The sequence below is a fragment of the Rhinopithecus bieti genome, unplaced genomic scaffold, assembly GCF_001698545.2.
Source record: "Rhinopithecus bieti isolate Rb0 unplaced genomic scaffold, ASM169854v2 scaffold_69716, whole genome shotgun sequence".
Taxonomy (NCBI): Eukaryota; Metazoa; Chordata; class Mammalia; order Primates; family Cercopithecidae; genus Rhinopithecus; species Rhinopithecus bieti.
Genome location: NW_016826382.1, coordinates 273,772 through 281,002, shown reverse-complemented (window position 1 = coordinate 281,002; position 7,231 = coordinate 273,772).

Genomic DNA, 7,231 nt, shown 5'->3' with positions numbered 1-7,231 from the left:
GGAACATCACACACCGGGGCCTATCATGGGGAGGGGGGAGGGGGGAGGGATTGCATTGGGGAGTTATACATGATATAAATGATGAATTGATGGGTGCTGACGAGTTGATGGATGCAGCACACCAACATGGCACAAATATACATATGTAACAAACCTGCACGTTATGCACATGTACCCTAGAACTTAAAGTATAATAAAATAAAATAAAATAAAATAAAGTCTGTTTTATGAGTGACTAGGATTGCAAAAAAAAAAAAAAAAAAGTCAAGCTCATTTTGGAAACAAATAATGTCACCAGTTTCTCAAAGGTGGCCTCAGAAAAAGCCTGGGGAGTTGAAGTCATGAGCATAATTGGCCCATGTATGCTTTGAAAGTTGAGTCCATTTGAAAGTTGTGATGGATTCTGAAGGAGAGCCCACCACAATTAAGACTGTAATGCAGCAGTCCAAGTGGAAGACTTTTACTGAATTTTAAGTTAGAAGACTGATGTATTTGTCCAGTGACACTCAACTTCAGTGTTTCTAAGAATGAAAAGAGGGTTGAATTATATTTTCCAGGGCCCTGCCCCTAGAAACTCTCACTCAGAACATTAAGATGTTTTGCAAAAACCTAAAATTTTAGTAAGTATACAAAATCTAGCTGAGCTCTATCATCAAACGGTGTGTTATCTTATGAATGCATTTTAACAGAATGACAAAATAATATAGAGTTGTGAATTTTGTTCAAGCTAATCTATAAAGCCAATATAATTCCAATCTAAATCCCTACATAAATTTTGAAGTCACCCTGACAATCAGATTTCCAAAATTTACACGAAATTACAAAACAATTTTGAAAGGGCAAGTAATATAGGCCCTCACTCTTCCTAGTAAAAAAAATATGCTTTAGTAATAAAAAAGAGCATGTTATAGGTGCAGGAAGAAATAAGTAGTATAGAGACAGAAAAGAGAGCTCAGAAATTAATGTATGTGTATTTGGTTGTATGTACAATGTATGTGTATATTGTATGAGAACTTGGTCTTTGGGCGAAGTGACCTCACAAGTCAGTGAGAGAATTAAAATTATTTACTAAATTATACTAGGAAGACTCTGTGTATTCCACCACTCAGAAGGAGGTGACCTGGTAGAATACGAAATGGTTTACTTGAGGTTCAGTTACTGCACAACACCTAGTACAGCCTCATGTGTCTGCACAAAGCAGAAAATACTCTGAACCAATAGCCAAAGGATTGTGCCCATTCTCTAATAACAGGAATGTGTAAGTCTGAGAACCAATGTAAGGGGAGATGAAATGATTCCTTCTGTTATTACTCCTAATGACTTACACGCATAAGTTTGAGTTTGTAGATTAGAAGTGTTATTTCACAAAGGAGTGTTACTTCCACCAGCAAACACAAAAATGGAGATTGAGAAGGCCCCTTGGCCACTTCTGTCTACTTTGTCCTTCTGTGCCAGTAATCTACAGACAGAAACGAATCCTGTTTTTTTTTTTTTTTTTTTTAATGAAAAAATAGGGTGTTTCTGCTATACTACCAAGGCTGAAAATAGTATGTCTAGAATCTAGATGCTCTAGGGCATTTTTTATTACTTCATATATAAAGGCAAAATTTAATAGAAGACTAAAACAACCTAATTTAGGCAGTCACTAATGGTTCAAGCCCTTCAGAAATGTTGGGGGATGAGGTGAGCTCAAAAGAATATAAATAGGTGAAATTTTAAAAAATCATAAACGTCAGTGATAGTCATGTTTACTTACAGAAACAAGGATTGCAGTAGCTGTTTTATTTTACTGCTTGCTTTATTATGTATATATGTGTATGTTGATCATTTTCCCACCTTGTCTTAACCTACCAGTGTATATAAGGTGTGTTGATGGTATAAAACATTATAATTCCATCAACTAAGAAAAGGCTATCAAATAATTTATTAACTTGTGGAACTCTGTTTCATTTTTAGAGATAATTGTGGGTACCTCTTTATGTGAGATGTATTTGCATTATGTTCATTATTACTGTTTGGAAATTTAAACATCAACAGAAGGATGTGTATGGATGGTGAATACCTAGAAGGGAAACCTGTGCTGACTATATTTTACTGATACTTAGTATGATACTTACACTTCTAAGTTCTCTGTACCACAATGTAGGAATAAAAATTCGGGAAATCCTGAGGTCCATTTTCCATATCACCTTGCCAAAAGGGCTTTATGAAAAAGGAGCATTCATGAAATATGTGGATGCAGAAGAGGGAAGCCAGTTTTTTGGGGCAACGTGATATGCCAGCACTTATCAGATGACAGATGTGGACTTTAGCCCTTCACGTTCAGATTTCCTGAGAATCAGCCATCAGTACTGCAGCAGCCAAGACTATCTGTGAGGGCTTCCTGTGATCCTTGCAATTCAGAAAATCAAGAGCAGCTTTCCTGACATTTATTCTCCTAATCTTCCAGTGCATACACAAGCCTCTATTTTCTCCATCAAACCTATTATTTTAAATTCCTAGACTCTCAAAAAGTAACAGTATGTAAACCTACCTCAATCTTAGCAATAGATACTGGAGTTTTGATTTTTGTCTATATTTGGAATAACTTTATAAATGCCATTTTATTAATTTTATAAATTTCTCAGAGTTTGGGTAAATGAAATAGTTTTTTGAAAAATTGCACATTACCCACAAAATGAAATTGCTGAATGAAAATATATTCTTATTTCAAATTTTAATATGCATTGTGTTGGCACATAATCTCCACAAAGGTTATAAAACTTACACTTTCATTAACAATATGTGAAGATGCCAATTTCTCCATAATGTATATAATGTTACTTTTAATCTTAAATTCTAGCCAAGATGAAATGTAAAAATGATATCCTGATTCCATTTACATTTCTTTGATAGTAGAAGTAAAACACTTTTTAAAAAATTATCAAACACTGTTATCCAACTTTTGAAAATTGTCTATTTTATTTTCCTATTACATTTTTTTCTTTACAGATTTGAGCAGCTACTTGGTTCAATAATTGTGTTTGAGCTTTGAAGTAAAAGTGTTCCACCTTGTCTGTTATTTTTATTAGAAAACTTTTAATATTACAATTAACTTTATAGGGGATTAACTTACATCATGTAAAATGTTCCCAACTTAAATGTACAGTTTGGTACATTTAAGCAATACTAAGCAACAATACTCAATCAAATTACAAAGCATTTCTACAATGCTGGAAATCTCCCCCTCCAGCCTTGTGATAAATTCTACCCAGCCTTGGTCCCAGAAACACTCCAGTCAAATTACAGACCATTTCTACAATGCCAGAACTCCCCCCCTCACGACTTGTGGTCAATTCTACTCAGTCTTGGTCCCAGAGAAAGAATAATCTGTTTTCTGTCAATACTGTTTGGCCTTTTCCAGAATTTCATGTAAAGGGAATCAAACAGTATGTTAACTTTTGTGTCTAGTTTCTTTCACTTAACATATTTCTGAGATTCACTCATGATGTGTCATTTGTCAGTTCATTCTTTTCACCGCTTAATAGTATTCCATTTTATGAATACACTGCAATTTATTCAGTGAAGGATAAATTGAACTGTTGAAAGATATTTGGATTCTTTCTAGTTGGAGGCTAATAGGAATAAAACTGTTATAAATATGAGTTTCCAAGTCATTATATAGACATATATGTTCATTTATGTTTGGTACATACCTAGGAGTGGAGTGACTCTGCCACATAATAGATATGAGTTTAGCTATTTATAAACCTCCAAGCTGTTTTTCAAAGAGGCTGCATCATAATTCAATCCAACCAACAATGTTGTAAAATTTCCAATGGTTTCTTATCTTATCCACCTCTAGGCATTGCCAGTCTTTTAATTTATTACATGTATAGTTATCTTTCCTTTTAATTTTATTAGGCATTCTTCGGAAGAATAATTATATTGAGCATTTGTATGTACTCTGTGGTTATTTGTATATCTTGCTTTGTGAAGTGTGTGTTCAAATCTTTGACCATATTTTAATTATATGTCTTCTTTTTTTATATAAGAGATATATATTTATTCTGGATACAAGCCCCTTATTAGGTATATATTTTGTAAATATGTTAGCCTAGCATGTGAATTACCTTTCCATTTCATTAATCATTCCTTTTTATATAAATTATTGAGCTATAATTTTATACCATAAAATTTATACTTTTTAAGTATAAATTTATAAATTTCAGTGTTTTTTAGTATTTTCACAGTTTAACACCCATCAAATTGCCTAACATTTTAAAGCAGACATTTTAATTTTAACATAGTTCAATTGCCATTTTTTTCTTTTAAGATTCATGTTTTCTGTCTCCTAATAAGTCTTTGTCTACCCCATGTTGAAGAAATTTTCCCCTGTGCTTTCTTTAAAATGTGTACAGTTTTGACATTTTTAAGTTATCATGTCTATATGAGGTGTAATTATGTATGTGGTGGTGTAAGGATCGAGTTTTATTTTTATTTTTTGTATGGGTATCCAATATTTCCAGAACAGTATGTTGAAAAACTATTCTCTCCTTATCAAACTACCTTGACAACTTTATTGAAAGTCAATTAAGCATATATGCATAAGACTATTTCTATAATATACATTCTGTTCCTTTGATTTATGTGTCTATTTTTATGATAATATCACTCAGTCAATGTCATTCTACGGTGTGCCTTGAAATCCTGTGCTAATATATTTTAAATGTTTTCTATATTTCTAAATTGCTTGGATTATTTTATGTGCTTTGCATTTTCATATACATTTTATAATCAATGCATCAATTTCTAGAGAAAATCACGCCAGGATTTACATTGTGATTGTGTTTAACTATAGATCAAACTGGGGGGTAATTGTCATCCTGACTATTTTGAGTTTTTCAATCCATGAAAATGGTATACCTCTACATTTATTCAGGCCTCCTTTAATTTTTCTCAACAACTTTTATTTTGTTTGTCAGTTCACGTAACTATTTCATGGTTTGAGAGCATTTTATAGAGCTTTTCTAATTTTGATTTTTACTTTTTGGATTTGGCTTCTTCCTTTTCTGTCTTGTCACTTTGGGCTTCCTGTTTTTTAACTTTTTATGAAGTGCATATGTATATTTGAAAATTAGAATTTGTATTAAATTTGTTTTTATTATACTTTAAGTTCTAGGGTACATGTGCACAACATGCAGGTTTGTTATATATATATATACATGTGCCATGTTGGTGTGCTGCACCCATTAACTTGTCATTTACATTAGGTATATCTCCTAATGCTATCCCTCCACCCACAATAGGACCCGGTGTGTGATGCTTCCCTTCCTGTGTCCAAGTGATTTCATTGTTCAATTCCCACCTATGAGTGAGAACATGCGGTATTTTCTGTTCTTGTGATAGTTTGCTAAGAATGATGGTTTCCAACTGCATCTGTGTCCCTACAAAGGACACAAACTCATCCTTTTTTATGGCTGCATAGTATTCCATGGTGTGTATGTGCCACAATTTCTTAATCCACTCTGTCACTGATGGATATTTGGGTTGATTCCAAGTCTTTGCTATTGTGAATAGTGCCGCAATAAACATGCGTGTGCACATGTCTTTATAGCAGCATGACTTATAATCCTTTGGGTATATCCTCAGTAATGGGATGGCTGGGCCAAATGGTATTTCTAGTTCTAGATCCTTGAGGAATCGCCACACTGTTTTCCATAATGGTTGAACTAGTTTATAATCCCACCAACAGTGTAAAACTGTTCCAATTTCTCCACATCCTCTCCAGCACCTCTTGTTTCCTGATTTTTTAATGATTGCCATTCTAACTGGTGCGAGATGGTATCTCATTGTGGTTTTGATTTACATTTCTCTGATGGTGAGTGATGATGAGCATTTTTTCATGTGTCTGTTGGCTGTATGAATGTCTTCTTTTGAGAAGTGTCTGTTCATTTCCTTTGCCCACTTTTTGATGGGGTTGCTTGTTTTTTTCTTGTAAATTTGATTGAGTTCTTTATAGGTTCTGGATATTAGCCCTTTGTCAGATGAGTAGATTGCAAAAATTTTCTCCCATACTGTAAGTTGCCTGTTCACTCTGATGGTAGTTTCTTTTGCTGTGCAGAAGCTCTTTAGTTTAATTAGACCCCATTTGTCAATTTTGGCTTTTGTTGCTCTTGCTTTTTGTGTTTTAGACATGAAGTTCTTGCCCATGCCTATGTCCTGAATGGTATTACCTAGGTTTTCTTCTAGGGTTTTTACGGTTTTAGATCTAACATTTAAGTCTCTAATCCATCTTGAATTAATTTTCTTATAAAGAGTAAGGAAAGGATCCAGTTTCAGCTTTCTACTTATGGCTAGCTCATTTTCCCAGCACCATTTATTAAATAGGGAATCCTTTCCCCATTTCTTGTTTTTCTCAGGTTTGTCAAAGATCAGATGGTTGTAGATGTGTGGTATTATTTCTGAGGGCTCTGTTTTTTTCCATTGGTCTATATCTCTGCTTTGGTACAAGTACCATGCTGTTATGCTTACTGTAGCCTTGTAGTATAGTTTGAACTCAGGTAGCATGATGCATCCAGCTTTGTTCTTTTGGCTTAGGATTTTCTTGGTAATGCAGGCTCTTTTTTGGTTCCATACGAACTTTAAAACAGTTTTTTCCAATTCTGTGAAGAAACTCATTGGTAGCTTAATCAAGATGGCATTGAATCTATAAATTACCTTGGGCAGTATGGCATTTTCACAATATTGATTCTTCCTATGCATGAGCATGATATGTTCTTCCATTTGTTTGTGGCCTCTTTTATTTCACTGAGCAGTGGTTTGCAGTTCTCCTTGAAGAGGTCCTTCACATCACTTGTAAGTTGGATTCCTAGGTATTTTTTTCTCTTTGAAGCTATTGTGAATAGGAGTTCATTCATGATTTGGCTCTCTGTTTGTCTGTTATTGGTGTATAAGAATGCTTGTGATTTTTGCACATTGATTGTGTATCCTGAGACTTTGCTGAAGTTACTTGTCATCTTAAAGAGATTTTGGGCTGAGACAATGCTGTGTTCTAAATATACAATCATGTCATCTGCAAACAGAGACAATTTGACTTCATGTTTTCCTAAATGAATACCCTTGATTTCTTTCTCTTGCCTGATTGCCCTAGCCTGAACTTCCAACACCATGTTGAATAGGAGTGGTGAGAGAGGGCTTCCCTGTATTGTGCAAGTTTTCAAAGGGAATGCTTCCAGTTTCTGCCCATTCA